This window comes from Aotus nancymaae, unplaced genomic scaffold (genome assembly GCF_030222135.1).
Source record: "Aotus nancymaae isolate 86718 unplaced genomic scaffold, 86718_ANA_hifiasm-v0.15.2.pri h1tg000014l, whole genome shotgun sequence".
NCBI lineage: Eukaryota > Metazoa > Chordata > Mammalia > Primates > Aotidae > Aotus > Aotus nancymaae.
In genome coordinates, this window is record NW_026988425.1 from 106,552,494 (window position 1) to 106,571,409 (window position 18,916).

At 38.6% G+C, this 18,916-nt stretch overlaps 1 long non-coding RNA gene and 1 pseudogene across 1 annotated transcript in view; both read left to right on the plus strand.

Moving 5' to 3' along the window:
• LOC105729386 (uncharacterized) overlaps nt 1-18,916 on the plus strand; it is a 306,201-nt gene that overhangs the window by 187,297 nt on the left and 99,988 nt on the right. The gene's annotated exons all lie outside the window — the stretch shown is intronic.
• On the plus strand, nt 6,152-6,262 carry LOC135275036 (U6atac minor spliceosomal RNA; annotated as a pseudogene).

The window sequence follows — 18,916 nt, forward strand, 5'->3', positions numbered from 1 at the left end:
TCTATATGTATCCCGAACCAAAGAAAAATAAATTAAAAACCACAAACCACCTAGATATAAGTACTTGATTATAAAAGGAAATTATGAAATTTAACAAATATACTTAAATAAGACCCAAATAGTAAATATTTAGATAAAAAACTCTAATGTCACAAAAAGAGCATTAAGTCTGAGAACAATATGTAATTTAATGCAATTCTACTGAGGATTTCAATAGATTTCAAGGGATTTGGAATAAGTAAAATTTATTTTAAATAATGCATATAGTAGGATAAATTTTGGAGAATAGCCAAAACATTTTGAATAAAAAAGTGAGATAGTTATGCCTTAACAAAAATTAAAATGTATACCAAGTTGCTATAATCAAAGCATCATTCTGTTTTCAGGAAAACCTAAATAAATGGACTGGTGAAACCTAAAATATACCAAAATAGAGTAAAATATCAACACATATGGTAAATTAGTACATGGTAGGGATAAACTTTTAATTCAATGGGTAGAGGGCAATTTATTTAATAAAGATTGCTGTCATGTGGAAGGGAAAAAAATCTAAGAACCTTGTCTTTCCCAATAGGCAAAAATCTAATCTATGTTGAATATTTAAGTGTAAAAAATGAAAATGTTAGAATAAAACTTACCAGAATATATGTGTGTGGATATATGTGTGTGTGTGTGTGTGTGTGTGTGTGTATGGAGTGTGAAGGACCACCAAAATTAGACAGATCCCTGGAAGACTTAAAGATATACACATTGGATTATTAATCTTATAAAACATTCACAGGTATCTAGAACCATGAAGTGTGGAGATTTTATTCATTTTTCAGGCTAAAAGGCCTCCCACAATTTCCTGGATCAGCATGTTCTTGTGCCTGTTTCTTGAGCCCCACTCCCCACATGGTGAAATGGAGAGTATCAGGTAATACCTGCAAACACAGTGGGTTACAGAAGAGATGCCCTGAGCTTAGGAACTCTGAAATTTTTATGATGGACAATAAGCATGCCTGCTTATTATCATTATTTAGAGGGAGGTACGATATCTACTTTCTATGGCTGCTCTCTATACAAACATCCTTATAAAGATAGTGCAGAGCAAAGGGAGTCAGTGCCTCCACTCAGTAGACATATAAAAGCCAAGACCCAGGGAGAATTATCTTCAACAATAGCATAAACAAAATAAAAGGTAAAATAATAAACCTCATAAAAATACTTGCAGCTCATATAATAGACAATGAGTTTGCAAAGTTTTGACCCAGAAATCCTGGGTTGATAATATGTCTATCAGGCATAAATCCAGTTCTCTATAAATGTTTATTTACAAGGATATTAATATAAGCATTGTTTGTAGTGACATCAGTTGATACACAACCTGAATGTCTACCAAAAGAATGGTTAGGAAATACAGAGAACACCACAGAAATATTCCTCAAGAAGAGCAACCCCAAGGCACATAATCGTCAGATTCACCAGGGTTGAAATGAAGGAGAAAATGCTAAGAGCAGCCAGAGAGAAAGGTTGGATTACCCACAAAGGGAAGCCCATCAGACTCACAGAGGATCTCTCTGCAGAAACCCTACATGCCAGAAGAGAGTGAAGGCCAATATTTAACATCCTTAAAGAAAAGAACTTTCAACCTAGAATTTCATATCCAGCCAAACTAAGCTTCATAACCGAAGGAGAAATAAAATCCTTTATGAACAAGCAATTGCTCAGAGATTTCATCACCACCAGGCCTACTTTACAAGAGCTCCTGAAAGAAGCACTAAACATAGAAAGGAACAACCAGTACGAGCCACTCTAAAAATGTACCAGATGGTAAAAAGCATGGACACAATGAATGATGCTGTGTCAACTAATGGGCAAAACAACCCAATGAAGAAACTGCGTCAACTAATGGGCAAAACAACCTGCTAGCATCAAAATGGCAGGATCAAATTCATACATAACAATATTTACCTTAAATGTAAATGGGCTAAATGCCCCAATCAAAAGACACAGACTGGCAAATTGGATAAAAAATGAAGACCCATCAGTGTATTGTATCCAGGAAACCCATCTCACATGCAAGGATACACATAGGCTCAAAATAAAGGGATGGAGGAAGATCTACCAAGCAAATGGAGAGAAAAAAAAAAAAGCAAGAGATGCAATCCTAGTCTCTGATGAAATAGACTTTAAACCAACAATGTTCAAAAGAGACAAAGAAGGGCATTACATAATGGTAAAAGGATCAATGCAACAAGAAGAGCTAAAGATCCTAAATATATATGCCCCCAACACAGGAGCATCCAGATACATAAAGCAAGTTCTTAACAAGAACTTAGACTCCTATACAATAATAGTAGGAGGCTTTAACACTCCACTGTCAATATTAGACAGATCAACGAGACAGAAAATTAACAAGGATATCCAGGACTTGAACTCAGACCTGGACCAAGCAAACCTAATAGACATTTACAGAACTTTCCATCCCAAATCCACAGAATATACATTCTTCTCAGCACCACATCACACCTGCTCTAAAATTGACCACATAATTGGAAGTAATTCACTCCTCAGCAAACGCAAAAGAACAGAAATCATAACAAACAGTCTCAGACCACAGTGCAATCAACTTAGAACTCAGAATTCAGAAACTAACTCAGAACCACACAACTTCATGGAAACTGAACAACTGACTCTTGAATGTTGACTGGATAAACAATGAAATGAAGGCAGAAATAAAGATGTTCTTCGAAACCAACAAGAATGAAGATACAATGTACCAGAATCTCTGGGACACATTTAAAGCAGTGTCCAGAGGAAAATTTATAGCAATAAATGCCTATGTGAGAAGCAAGGAAAGATCTAAAATTGACACCCTATCGTTAAAATTGAAAGAGCTAGAAGAGCAAGATCAAAAAGCTCAGAAGCTAGCAGAAGACAACAAATAACTAAGATCATAGCAGAACTGAAGGAGATAGAGACACAGACAAAAAAAAGACCCTTCAAAAAATCAATAAATCCAGGAGCTGGTTTTTTGAAAAGATCAACAAAATAGACTACTAGCCAGATTAATAAAAAAGAAAAGAGAGAAGAATCAAATAGATACAATAAAAAACGATAAAGGGGGTATCACTACAGATTCCACAAAATACAAACCACCATCAGAGATTACTACAAACAACTCTATGCACATAAACCAGTAAACCTGGAAGAAATGGATAATTCCTGGACACTTACACCCTCCCAAGCCTAAACCAGGAATAAGTCGAAACCCTGAATAGACCAGTAACAAGGGCTGAAGTTGAGGCAGCAATTAACAGCTTACCAACCAAAAAAAGCCCAGGTCCAGATGGGTTCACAGCCGAATTCTACAAGACATACAAAGAGGAGCTGGTACCATTCCTTCTGAAACTATTCCAAACAATCCAAAAAGACGGAATCTTCCCCTAATCATTTTATGAGACCAACATCATCCTGATACCAAAACCTGGCAGAGACTCACAAGAAAAGAAAACTTCAGGCCAATATCCATGATGAACATAGATGAAAAAGTCTTCAATAAAATACTGGCAAACCAATTGCAACAGCACAAAAAGCTTATCCATCACGATCAAGTAGGCTTCATCCCAGGGATGCAAGGCTGATTCAACATACACAAATCTATAAACGTAATTCACCACATAAACAGAACCAAAGACAAAAACCACATGATTATGTCAATAGATGCAGAGAAGGCCTTCAACAAAATTCAACAGCCCTTTATGCTAATAACTCTCAATAAACTAGGTATCGATGGAACCTATCTCAAAATAATAAAAGCTATTTACAACAAACCCACAGACAATATCATACTGAATCAGCAAAACCTGGAAGCATTACCTTTGAAATCTGGCACTAGACAAGGATGCCCTCTCTCACCACTCCTATTCAATATAGTATTGGACATTCTAGCCTGAGCAATCAGGCAAGAAAAAGAAATAAAGGATATTCAGTTAGGAAAGGAGGAAGTCAAATTGTCTCTACTTGCAGATGATGTGATTGCATATTTAGAAGACCCTATTGTCTCAGCAACAAATCTCCTTAAACTGATAAGCAACTCAGCAAAGTCTCACGATAGAAAATCAATATGCAAAAGTCACAGGCATTCCTATACCCCAATAACAGACTTAAAGAGAGCCAAATCAAGAACAAACTGCCATTCACAATTGCTACAAAGAGAATAAAATACCTAGGAATACAACTGACAAAGGATGTAAAGGACTTCTTCAAAGAGAACTACAAAGCACTGCTCAACAAAATAAAAGAGGACACAAACAGATGGAGAAACATTCCATGCTCATGGTTAGGAAGAATCAATATGGTGAAAATGGCCATACTGCCCAAAGTAATTTACAGATTCAATGCTATCCCCATCAAGCTACCAATGACCTTCTTCACAGAACTGGACAAAACCACTTTAAACTTCATATGGAACCAAAAGAGAGCCCAATAGCCAAGTCAATTCTAAGCAAAAAAGAACAAAGCTGGAGGCATCATGCTACCTGACTTCAAACTATAATACAAAGGCTACAGTAATCAAAACAGCATGGTACTGGTATCAAAACAGAGATATAGACCAATGGAACAAAATAGAGACATCAGAGGCAATGCCACACATCTACAAACATCTGGTCTTTGACAGACATGAGAAAAGCAATGGGGAAAGGATTCCCTGTTAAATAAATGGTGTTGGGAAAACTGGGTAGCCATGTGCAGAGAGCAGAAACTGGACCCCTTCCTGACACCTTACAGTAAAATTAACTCCAGATGGATTAAAGACTCAAGCATAAGACCTAACACCATAAAAACCTTAGAAGAAAACCTAGGCAAAACCATTCAGGTCATAGGCATAGGCAAGGACTTCATGACTAAAACACCAAAAGTGTTGGCAACAAAGGCCAAAATAGACAAATGGGATCTAATTAAACTCCAGAGCTTCTGCACAGCAAAATAAACAATCATTAGAGTGAACTGGCAACCAACAGAATGGGGAAAAAATGTTTGCAATCTACCCATCTGACAAAGGGCTAATATCCAGAATCTACAAAGAACTAAAACAGGTTTACAAGAAAAAAACAAACAAGCCCATTCAAAAGTGAGCAAAGGATACGAACAGACACTTTACAAAAGAAGACATATATGAGGCCAACAAACATATGAAAAAATGCTCATCATCATGGTCATTAGAGAAATGCAAATCAAAACCACATCGAGATACCATCTCATGCCAGTTAGAATGGCAATCATTAAAATATATGGAGACAACAGATGCTGGAGAGGATGTGGAGAAATAGGAACACTTTTACACTGTTGTTGGGAGTGTAAATTAGTTCAACCATTGTGGAAGACAATGTGGCGATTCCTCAAGGACCCAGAAATAGAAATTCCATTTGACACAGGAATTCCATTACTGGGTATATATCCAGAGGTTATAAATCTTTCTATTATAAGGACACATGCACATGTATATTCATTGCAGCACTGTTTACAATAGCAAAGACTTGGAACCAACCCAAATGCCCATCGATGATAGACTGGACAGGGAAAATGTAGCACATATACACCATGGAATACTATGCAGCCATAAAAAATGATGAGTTCCTGTCCTTTGTAGGGACATAGATGAATCTTGAAACCATCATTCTCAGCAAACTGACACAAGAACAGAAAATCAAACATGGCATGTTCTCACTCATAGGCGGGTATTGAACAATGGGAACACATGGACACAGGGAGGGGAGCATCACACACTGAAGTCTGTTTGGGAGGACTAGGGGAGGGACAGTCGGGGATAAGGAGTTGGGGAGGGATAACATGGGGAGAAATGCCAGATATAGGTGATGAGAATGGAGGCAACAAACCATGTTGCCATGTATGTACCTATGCAACAATCTTACATGTTCTTTACATATACCCCAGAACCTAAAATGCAATAATATATATATATAAAATAAAATAAACAATAAATATATATATATTTTAAAAGAATGGTTATATTTATTCAGCTATTGCTCTGCTTAGTCCTTAGGAAGACCAGTGTTCTATGTATTTATTTTGAAATGAAGGGAAATTCATGTTTGAATAGGAAAAAAAGGAACTTCAGAGTAGATGTTAGAAAGCAGGAAGAATGGTGTTGTATGAAAGGAGAGAAGGTTAGCACTCCCCTTGACAAGAAAGCAGGAAGAATGGAAGGAAGGAAGGAAGGAAGGAAATCGATCTCTATGTATTGGTATCTATTTTTGTGAACATGGGGAAAGTAGTAGAAAAGTATATTACTATTGGATTCCTTAGGGAGAATGCAATATATGGAAGGTAGGTTATTAACTTTCTAAAAATGTGGTTCATCTTTGTGTTACTTCCCCTATTACAAATTATCTAATAAAACAAAAAATAAATTTGTCATTCCTTTGGCAGTAAATGAGGCTCAACGTGTCTTGTTTAGGACTCATTCATCCATCTGTTTATTAAACAAATAGTACTGAGTATTTTCTTTGTGTCAAATACCGATTAGACAGGGAATACACCAGTGAACAAAAGACATTCTACCATTGTGGAACTTATATTCCAGTAGGGATGTCAGAAAATACAAAAATAAGCATATAGTATGTATTCATACAAAATTATTGGTTCATAGCATATTTTATACTGCACAGAAAAAGCCCCCTAAATCTAAGCTATTTGGATTGTGACTTAGAAGAAAGACATTTTAAGTTCTCAGAATTAAGAGGAAAGAAAAAGATGAATAAAAGCCTACAATGACATTTGATCTGAACTAACCTGTGTAACATAGCAACTCACATATATGTTTTTGTCATCTCCCCCTTTTCTCAGTTTTGCTTTCTGTAATTTCAGTTACTGGTGGCCGACTGTGGTCTGAAAATATGAAATAAAAATTTCCAGAAGTAGACAATTCATAAGTTTTAAATTTCATGTAATCCTGAGTAGCATGATGAAATCTTGCAGTGTCTGGCCATATCCCACCCAGTACCTGAACCACCCTTTTGTCCAGCGTATCCACACTGTCTATGCAACTGGCCGTTAGTCACTTAGTAGCTCTGTTATCAGATTAACTGTCATGGCGTGTGTTCAAGTCAACCTTATTTAACTTTATAATGGCCCCAAAGTGCAAGAGTAGAGTTGCTGGCATATTGTTATTCTTCTATTTCATTATTAGTGATTGTTGTTAATCCCTTACTGTGCCTAATTTTTAAATTAAACTTCATCATAGGTATGTACAGGAAAAACGTGGTATGTACATGGTTTGGTATGTGGTTTTAGGCATCCAGTAGGGGTATTGGAATGTATCTCCTCCAGGATAAGGGGAGACTACTGTACTTACGTTACAGAATACCAAAGCAGGATTCACTTTGGGTAGGAATAAACGGGAGATGAACGATCTTCCATCCAGAGGCCTTATTGGTATGAAAACATTCTTAACCCTCTGTCTTAAACCACTGAGGATTACAAGTACTGGATCCCAAAAGGAAGGATTCACTGAAGGTAACTGTAAGACAGCTACAGTAAATGTTAACCCTGAGAGAAACCTGGCAAACCTAATCTCAGCAATTGGTTAACTGATGTATGAACGCATGTGAGAATGCTTCTGAATGGTGCGGTTCCTCAACTTCCAGAACTAAAAGGCAGCTGTTAAATGAGCTTCACTCATATCTAGTTAGGGCAGTCTCTACAGTCTGAAAGTTCCTAAAAATAAGAAGGGGAAGTTAATATAAATGCGGCTTTCCTGTTGGAACATGTAGTAAACATACTCCTGAGAGTAGCAAGAGTAGAATTTTTGGACCTAAGGGCAGGACAGATTTTTTGCTTGTTTATTTTAAAAAAGAGGCTGGACGTGGTGGCTCATGCCTGTAATCCAGCACTTTGGAAGGACAAGGTGGGCAGATCACCTGAGGTCAGGAGTTCGAGACTAGCCTGGCCAACATAGTGAAACCCTGTCTCTACTAAAAATACAAAAAATTAGCCTGGTGTGGTGGCAGGCGCCTATAATCTCAATTACTCAGGAGGCTGAGGGAGGAGAATTGCTTGAACCCGGGAAGCAGAGGTTGCAGTGAGCCGAGATTGCACCATTGCACTCCAGCCTGAGCAACAAGAACAAAACTTTTGTCTCAGAAAAAAAAAAAAAAAAAAGAGAGAGAGAAAGAAAAAGATGTGTGGTCTTCTTTAGATCATAGTCCATCTGTGTTACCATGCTGAAGTTTGTGAGGCAGTAACAGCTTCCCAGCTTGGTGTTTATGTCAATTACCTGTGGTATCTGAAGCTTTACTCATTGAAGCTAATATGCAGGTTATGGGGCTCTAAAGTCGCAAATACAAATTCATTTTCTTAGTGGGTTTGCTTATCATTTAATATGGTGCTTCTCTTTTTTTTTTTTTTTTTTTTTTTTTTTTTTTTTTTATTGCATTTTAGGTTTTGGGGTACATGTGAAGAACATGCAAGGTTGTTGCACAGGTGCACACCTGGCAGTATGATTTGCTGCCTCCCTCCCCTTCACCTATATCTGGCATTTCTCCCCATGCTATCCCTCCCCAACTCCCCACCCCCCCCACTATCCCCCCTCCCCCAACAGACCCCCGTGTATAGTGCTCCCCTCCCTGTGTCCATGTGTTCTCCTTGTTCAACACCCGCCTATGAGTGAGAACATGTGGTGTTTGATTTTGTGTTCTTGTGTCAGTTTGCTGAGAATGATGTTTTCCAGATTCATCCATGTCCCTACGAAGGATGTGAACTCCTCCTTTTTAATGGCTGCATAATATTCCATGGTGTATATGTGCCACATTTTTCCTGTCCAGTCTATCATCGATGGGCATTTGGGCTGGTTCCAGGTCTTTGCTATTGTAAACTGTGCTGCAATGAACATTCGTGTGCATGTGTCCTTATAGTAGAACGATTTATAATCCTTTGGATATATGCCCAGTAATGGGATTGCTGGGTCAAATGGAATTTCTATTTCTAGGTCCTTGAGGAATCGCCACACTGTTTTCCACAGTGGTTGAACTAATTTACACTCCCACCAACAGTGTAAAAGTGTTCCTATTTCTCCACATCCTCTCCAGCATCTGTTGTCTCTAGATTTTTTAATGATCGCCATTCTAACTGGCGTGAGATGGTATCTCAATGTAGTTTTGATTTGCATTTCTCTAATGACCAGTGATGATGAGCATTTTTTCATATGTTTGTTGGCCTCATGTATGTCTTCTTTTGTAAAGTATCTGTTCATATCCTTCGCCCATTTTTGAATGGGCTTGTTTGTTTTTTTCTTGTAAATCTTTTTTAGTTCATTGTAAATTCTGGATATCAGCCCTTTGTCAGACGGGTAGGCTGCAAAAATTTTTTCCCATTCTGTTGGTTGCCGATTCACTCTATTGACTGTTTCTTTTGCCGTGCAGAAGCTGTGGAGTTTGATTAGGTCCCATTTGTCTATTTTGGCTTTTGTTGCCAATGCTTTTGGTGTTTTGGTCATAAAGTCCTTGCCTACGCCTATGTCCTGAATGGTTTTGCCTAGGTTTCCTTCTAGTGTTTTTATGGTGTTACGTCTTATGTTTAAGTCTTTAATCCATCTGGAGTCAATTTTAGTGTAAGGTGTCAGGAAGGGGTCCAGTTTCTGCTTTCTGCATATGGCTAGCCAGTTTTCCCAACACCACTTATTGAACATGGAATCCTTTCCCCATTGATTGTTTTTTTCAGGTTTGTCAAAGATCAGGTGGTTGTAGATATGTTGTGTCGCCTCCGACGTCTCTGTTCTGTTCCATTGGTCTATATCTCTGTTTTGGTACCAGTACCATGCTGTTTTGATTACTGTAGCCTTGTAGTAGAGTTTGAAGTCCGGTAGTGTGATGCCTCCTGCTTTGTTCTTTTTGCTTAGAATTGACTTGGCTATGCGGGCTCTCTTTTGGTTCCATATGAAGTTTAAGGTGATTTTTTCCAGTTCTGTGAGGAAGGTCATTGGTAGCTTGATGGGGATAGCGTTGAATCTGTAAATTACTTTGGGCAGTATGGCCATTTTCACAATATTAATTCTTCCTAACCATGAACATGGAATGTTTCTCCATCTGTTTGTGTCCTCTCTTATTTCGTTGAGCAGTGATTTGTAGTTCTCCTTGAAGAGGTCCTTTACGTTCCTTGTTAGTTGTGTTCCTAGGTATTTTATTCTCTTTGTAGCAATTGTGAATGGCAGTTCGTTCTTGATTTGGCTCTCTTTAAGTCTGTTATTGGTGTATAGGAATGCTTGTGATTTTTGCACATTGATTTTGTATCCTGATACTTTGCTGAAGTTGCTTATCAGTTTCAGGAGATTTTGGGCTGAGGTGATAGGGTCTTCTAGATATACAATCATGTCGTCTGCAAATAGAGACAATTTGACTTCCTCCTTTCCTAATTGAATACCCTTTATTTCTTTTTCTTGCCTGATTGCTCTGGCTAGAACTTCCAGTACTATATTGAATAGGAGTGGTGAGAGAGGGCATCCTTGTCTAGTGCCGGATTTCAAAGGGAATGCTTCCAGTTTTTGCCCATTCAGTATGATATTGGCTGTCGGTTTGTCATAAATAGCTTTTATTATTTTGAGATACGTTCCATCGATACCTAGTTTATTGAGGGTTTTTAGCATAAAGGGCTGTTGAATTTTGTCGAAGGCCTTCTCTGCATCAATTGAGATAATCATGTGGTTTTTGTCTTTGGTTCTGTTTATGTGGTGAATTACATTTATAGACTTGCGTATATTGAACCAGCCTTGCATCCCCGGGATGAATCCTACTTGATCATGGTGGATAAGCTTTTTGATGTGCTGTTGTAATCGGCTTGCCAGTATTTTATTGAAGATTTTTGCATCTATGTTCATCATGGATATTGGCCTGTAGTTTTCTTTTCTTGTTGAGTCTCTGCCGGGTTTTGGTATTAGGATGATGTTGGTCTCATAAAATGATTTGGGAAGGATTCCCTCTTTTTGAATTATTTGGAATAGTTTCAGTAGGAATGGTACCAGTTCCTCTTTGTATGTCTGGTAGAATTCGGCTGTGAGACCATCTGGGCCTGGGCTTTTTTTGGGTGGTAGGCTCTTAATTGCTGCCTCGACTTCAGACCTTCTTATTGGTCTATTCAGGGTTTCGACTTCTTCCTGGTTTAGGCATGGGAGGAGACTACTGTCCAGGAATTTATCCATTTCTTCCAGGTTTTCTAATTTATGTGCATAGAGTTGTTTGTAATAATCTCTGATGATGGTTTGAATTTCTGTGGCATCTGTGGTGATATCCCCTTTATCATTTTTTATTGCATCTATTTGGTTATTCTCTCTTTTCTTTTTTATTAGTTTGGCTAGTGGTCTGTCTATTTTGTTGATCTTTTCAAAAAACCAGCTCCTGGATTTATTGATTTTTTGTAGGGTTTTTCGTGTCTCTATCTCCTTCATTTCTGCTTTGATCTTAGTTATTTCTTGTCTTCTGCTAGGTTTTGAGTTTTTTTGATCTTGCTCCTCTAGCTCTTTCAATTTTGATGATAGGGTGTCAATTTTAGTTCTCTCCTTTCTTCTCATGTGGGCACTTATTGCTATATATTTTCCTCTAGAGACTGCTTTAAATGTGTCCCAGAGATTCTGGTATGTGGTGTCTTCATTCTCGTTGGTTTCGAAGAACATCTTTATTTCTGCCTTCATTTCAGTGTTTATCCAGTCAACATTCAGGAGAAAGTTGTTCAATTTCCATGAGGATGTGCGGTTCTGGGTGGGCTTCTGAATTCTGAGTTCTAACTTGATTGCACTGTGGTCTGAGAGACTGTTTGTTATGGTTTCTGTTCTTTTGCATTTGCTGAGGAGTGATTTACTTCCAATTATGTGGTCAATTTTAGAGTAGGTGTGATGTGGTGCTGAGAAGAATGTATATTCTCTGGATTTGGGCTGGAGAGTTCTGTAAATATCTATTAGGTTTGCTTGTTCCAGGTCTGAGTTCAAGTCCTGGATATCCTTATTAATTTTCTGTCTCGTTGATCTGTCTAATATTGACAACGGTGTGTTGAAGTCTCCCAGTATTAATGTGTGGGAGTCTATGTCTCTTTGTAAGTCTTTAAGAACTTGCCTTATGTATCTGGGTGCTCCTGTATTAGGTGCATATATATTTAGGATCGTTAGCTCTTCTTGTTGTATTGATCCTTTTACCATTATGTAATGTCCTTCTTTGTCTCTTTTGATCTTTGTTGCTTTAAAGTCTATTTTATCAGAGATGAGAATTGCAACTCCTGCTTTTTTTTGCTCTCCATTTGCTTGGTAAATCTTCCTCCATCCCTTTATTTTGAGCCTTTGTGTATCCTTGCATGTGAGGTGGGTTTCCTGGATACAGCACACTGATGGGTTTTGGCTTTTTATCCAATTTGCCAGTCTATGTCTTTTGATTGGGGCATTTAGTCCATTTACATTTAGGGTTAATATTGTTATGTGTGAGTTTGGTCCTGTCATTTTGATGCTAGCTGGCTGTTTTGCCCATTGGTTGATGGAGATTCTTCATTGTGTTGCTGCTCTTTACCATTTCGTGCGTTTTTGGAGTGGCTGGTGCTGGTTGTTTTTTTCTATGTGTAGTGTCTCCTTCAGGAGCTCTTGTAAAGCTGGTCTGGTGGTGATGAAATCTGTGAGTACTTGCTTGTTCGCAAAGGATTTTATTTTTCCTTCACTTATGAAGCTTAGTTTGGCTGGATATGAAATTCTGGGTTGAAAGTTCTTTTCTTTAAGGATGTTGAATATCGGCCCCCACTCTCTTCTGGCCTGTAGGGTTTCTGCTGAGAGATCTGCTGTGAGTCTGATGGGTTTCCCTTTGTGGGTAACCCGACCTTTCTCTCTGGCTGCCCTTAGTATTTTCTCCTTCATTTCAACCCTGGTGAATCTGATGATTATGTGCCTTGGGGTTGCTCTTCTAGAGGAATATCTTTGTGGTGTTCTCTGTATTTCTTGGACTTGAATCTTGGCCTGCCTTGCTAGGTTGGGGAAGTTTTCCTGGATAATATCCTGAAGAGTATTTTCCAGCTTGGATGCATTCTCTTCGTCACATTCAGGTACACCTATCACACGTAGATTAGGTCTTTTCACGTAGTCCCATATTTCTTGTTGACTCTGTTCATTCCTTTTTACCTTGTTTTCTCTAATCTTCCCTTCTCGTTTTATTTCATTGAGTTGATCTTCAACTTCTGATATCCTTTCTTCTGCTTGGTCAATTCTGCTGTTGAAACTTGTACATGCTTCGCGAAGTTCTCGTGTTGTGTTTTTCAGCTCCATCAATTCATTCATATTCCTCTCTAAGTTGTCCATTCTCGTTAGCATTTCGTCAAGTCTTTTTTCAAGGTTCTTAGTTTCTTTGCATTGGGTTAGAACATGTTCTTTTAGCTCACAGAAGTTTCTTATTATCCATTTTCTGAAAGCTGATTCTGTCATTTCATCACACTCATTCTCCGTCCAGTCTTGTTCCCGTGCTGGTGAGGAGTTATGCTGCCTTGTAGGGGGAGAGGTGTTCTGGTTTTGGGTGTTTTCATCCTTTTTGCGCTGGTTTCTTCCCATCTTTGTGGATTTATCCGCCTATTGACTTTGTAGTTGCTGTCTTTCTGATTTTGGTAATTTTAAGTCTGCAGCAGCTGAACTCATAAACCCCCTTTTCTTCTCCCCAGGTGTTCTGGCCCAGGGGTTTAGCACTTTATATTTTTCAGCTGTGTTGCTACCGTTTTCCCTGCCCACAAGGTGGCAGTCTAGTCACACTCAGCCTGCAGAGGCTTCGCTGAGCTGCTGTGGGCTCCGCCCAGCTTCCGTGTGAGCTTCCCAGCAGTCCTGTGGGTGTAGTTAGAACTGCTTCCGCTATGCTGGCCCGCCCCTGTAGTGACGGAGTCTCTGTAGTGGCGGGTTGTCTTGGTTACGGAAAATTTCCCCGGGAACTGCAGGGTGTTTCCCGATGGAGGACGCCCCTCCCCCACAGAGCTGAACCGTCCCGGGTTCAGCCGTGTTTCTAGAGGGGCCCTCTTTGTCCTGTAATCTCTTGGCTTGCCTCCTTGCCACAGTTCCCCTTGCTGGCCCAGAGGGGACACAGTCTCGTTCACTTTGTTCAAGGAGCCGCTGCTCCCCGCCCCCCGTGCAGGCCGAGCGGCTGCTCCGGGCCAACCAGCGGCGCTGGGAATGCGGGGAGCTTCTCCACGCAATTAAAATCCGCTGCCCTGTGTGCCACTGCGTCAGCCGAAGCAGCGGCTCTGAGATTCGTGGCACTCCCTTGCCCAGGGGTCTCCTGGCTTGGCTCCCTGCTTCAGCTCCCCTTTCTGGCTCAGAGGGAACTCTGTCTCTCTCGCTCTGCGCAAGAAGCCACTGCCCCCCGCTCCAGGGCGTAGGCTGAGCGGCCACTCCGCTCAAACCAGCGGCGCTGGAGACCCGTGGGGCTTTTCCTGCTGTGAATCTCCTGGTCTGTGGGCAGTAAAAGTCCGTCTGGAAATGCGGCGTCCACTCACCCTCTGCGCCTTCTCTCGGAGCTGCAATCCCGACTTCCTCTTAAGTGGCCATCTTGGATCGATCCCGGTGCTTCTCTTTTGGAGCTTCTAGAACTGCTGGATTATTCTGTAAGTTAACGACAGCAATACAGGTGAAACTCTTTCATAAGATAAAGCAAAAAATGTTAATGGCTGTCAAATTACTCAGCATAAAAGCCAAGAAATAATAGGTATACAAGGCATTGGCTGTTTCAAAAGAATTGTCAATTAAAGTGCTTAGCCATTTGCAAACAAATCATCAGACAAAAGCAGGTACTGGTAAAATATTTAAATCCTTAAAATAATAAAAGAAGATTAAGGTGTCAAAGTTGATGAAAGCAAATATCACATACTAAAAGCAGGAATATTTCCTTTCTTAATCAAAAACTCTAGTGCTGCTGTCACTGTAGTATTTTGTATGTGAGTGAGAGAGATAGAGAGGTATTTGGGTGTCTGGTTAGACTTGAAATGGTCTGAATGTTAGCAGGATTATTGATCAATGTGATATCTTTTCATCTACATAACAAATCACCCTGCAATTGCATAGCATTTTGTACTTCACCAAATGCTTTCACGTATATTATTTCACTTAATCTTTTCAAGACTCTCGTTACTAACAAAGAAACTGAATTTCAAAGAGGGAAAATGAATTGCCTGAATTCACATAGCAACTATATCAAAAGTAAAGTTTCTAATTTCTCACACAGCTCACTGCAGCCACACTATAGCTGCCTTTTGGTTTAAAATTTAGTGGATAAAATTCTTTCCTGTCTGTTCTAGAATAATTTATCTGACTCTGAAATAACAATATAAGCATTTCTGGGGGCAAATTCAAGTATTCTTTGTAAAAAAAAAAAAACCCGAAAAACAAAAAAGGCATAGAGCTGTCTTAGATTATCTAGTTCAAGCTCTTCCTTTCACAGTTGAAGAGAGGAAGGCCAAACCATTTACTCAAGGGCCTTTAGCAAGTTGGAGGATAGTCAGGAACAGGTCTTATGTGCTAAGCCAGCGAGGACTCTTTTCTGCTCTCCTGTGCTGCCTCTACCTTATCACCCGACTTGTTCTCAGCATCCCTTCTAAAACTCACAGTGAATTCACGCGGAAGGCCAGATATATTGATGTGGCCTCAAACCCTTGGAGATATTAGACATACAAACAGATCTTCTAGGATAGAAGTTTTTCTTGGAGAATCGGGGTGGTCTTCAAGCTTCAGTATAGTACCATGACTTTGATCTCTGATTTCCACTTATCTGTTAGGTGAATTGTCCCTGAATTTATTTCCTATCTTCATGAATATGAGTAATTTTCTCTATAAAATTGCCTTGGTAAATACTTAAGTACTTCTTGTAGATATAAATATATATGATACTAAAAGGGCCAAGAAATACTGGTTACTGATTCATTTTGTTTATGTATACTCATAAAAATAATTAATAAATATAATATGGGGTGATTATGTATCTTATTGGATAAACGTATTTGTGCTTGCTCTAGGCAGCAAGAGCAATCTTCGTTTTTAGGTAGAGAAACCACTGTGTTGTTGAAATTTTAGAAAATAAACATAATGCCAAGGTCCTTTTTCATGACTCTGAATACTGATCTGCCTATTACAATGATATATTTTGGTTTATGAACTGTATTGTTTGCGGAATAGAATAACTAAATCACTAAAACTCATAAAGGCTATAAAATGATTAATAATTATACCAAGTTAAGTGGATATTATCATTATATAAAAGTAAAAATATCTAACATTGGTATCATACTGTTAGAGTTACTGTACCTTTATTTAAGGCCAACTAAACAGGTATTTGTGATAGATATAACCCGAGGATATGTCCAAAGTTGGTTGTTTTTTAGCTTTCAAATGATTAACACAATGAATATTCAAATGAATAAGACAATATTATTCTTATTCCATTATTAACTAATGTGGAATATTAGTTAATATATATTAGTTAATATTCTTATTACATTAGTTAATAATGCCTTTATTAACATAATATTTCAAAAATCTAAATTAATGGATTATTGGCATGTTTTTAGTTGAGAAGGTAGAAGGAAACAACACTGTTGTTGTAATATACTTTCTGATTTTTTACCTGGAAATGGTTAAATGATATCACTTGCTGATGAGTAGGATCAAAGAGTGACCTGGGGCTGGGCATGGTCACTCACACCTGTAATCCCAACACTTTGGGAAGCTGAGGCGAGTAGATCACTTGAGGTCGGGAGTTCATCAGTGTGGCCAACATGGTGAAACTCTGTCTCTACTTACACACATACACACACATACACACACACACACACACACACACACACAAAATTAGCCAGGCATGATGGTGTACGTCTGTAATCCCAGCTACTCAGGAGGCTGAGGCAGGCAAATTGCTTGAACCCAGTAGGTGGAGATTGCAGTGAGCCAAGATCACACCACTGCATTGCAGCCTGGGAGACAGAGTGAGACTCTGTCTCCAAAATAAAAGAGTGACCTGGGATAAATGAATAAGGGATATCTGTGCTGACTCTTCTGTCTTTTCTACACATGCTGGCTCCTTCTTATTTGCCACTTGAAGATGACCCTTGGTCACTGTCTGCCCATAAATGTTCCTGCAGTTTCATTTAGATGAATTATGTATCAACAAGGCACTATTACATTTTATTATTTAGATTTTGAACTCGTTTTATTATTGGCAAGTCCCCAAAGCTCAGCAAAGTGCTGAAAATGTGGCCCAATGTGTCTTGTTGAATAATTTCTAAAGACTTTTTAAATGAAAGGATCAGGATTGAAAGTAAATTAAGTATCTATTTTCAACTTACCTGTCAAATATTAGATCAACTATGAAGAATAGTTAACTTGCCTAATGTTTTTTAATCGCCTGGACTTGCTGAGAACATGCTCACACACATCCTTCCATGATGGAATTTGTCAGACTACCTCGAATAATAGCTTAGATTTAATGAAACAAGAGTAAATGATTTAATCCATGGAAATTGCTGGCAACTTCCATGCACCCCATGGAAGTGCTGGCAACTTCCATGTACCCCAAATAGCAAGCACCCCAAAGGGTAGCCATTATTGACATAGTAGTTTTATTTTTTTCAGAGGAAAGATTGTGTTTCAGGTGGGTTTCTGGATTTGCTAATATTATTTCTTTCAGGTTTAATTGGAAGCTCTCCTTGTACATCTCTGTAGAATTATTTTCAGAATTCAATCTGAATTGTTTTTGTGTTTTCCACCTGAGACTCTGGATTTCCCTTTTCTTTGCTTTCCATCCTGACTTAGAGCAAACTCTAGACTCTTCTTACAGTTGGTTGACTGCTGTGAGCAAGAATGTTCACGTGTTTCCTTCATTATTTGAATCAGGTCACATTGTCCTACTTGAAGTCTAAGTCCAAGGCCTTCTTGTATAGTAACGTTCCTTGTTTCCCCAGATTCTTATGTGGACAGGAAAGAGAAAAATGTATAATAGGGGTTTAGGATGATTCAAATACACATGATTTCAGCTTGAGAGTGGTGTCATCCTCTTAATGATATTATGGAAATTCATCATGTTTGGAACACAAAATTGTACCTATAGTACCTCTTTTAATTTATCTCAATTAGAACTGACAAGGCTAATGAGAAGTTTAGTTATTTGGGGGAAGTTACACAATATAAAATTTATATTGACCAACTTCCAAAAGAACATGTAGATGGATGATAGTGACAGGTAAGGTACTTATGGATCAAAGAGCACAGAACGTATCTGAAAGAGGCAGAGAGGATAATAGATGTTTCCAGCTACTAAACATTTCTTTTCTTCATAAGGTTGCATTACATTTGCAAGAAGTTAGACTTTATTTCCTGGCAGTCAAAGCAAAAAGTAAGCGTGTATGTTTTTGTAGTCTCATTTACCAACTAGAGAATTATTCCTAATTTATTTACAGAGAAAAAAACCCATAATCTTGGAAATTAAACTCAAATAACTATTTATCATATGGATTTTTTATCATGGAGAGACATACCTATATTATTTAAAGGAAGCATTTCCAAGTAATTTTTCTGACTTCTATCATACTGAGCATAATATCAACAAATTTAAGTCGCTCCTATTAACTCATAAGATACAGAGAGCTGTGAAGAAGAGGGTCATAGCATATAGTATAGTAACCATTTAATGAATCATTCAAACTGGAACACTTGCGGGTGTGAAAGGGGCACTGTTGGCAATTATTCCATGACAGCAGGTGAAAACCAAGACAGTCCTGGTAAAAACTGCAATGAATGATCACCTAGTACAGGGCGTTACCATATTATCCCTTTCAGATTTAAGTGTTAGGATATTTTGAGGAATAAATTGCTACAAAGACAAAGTTTCTGCCTAAAATAAAGCATGAGAAGAGGGTGGACAATCAA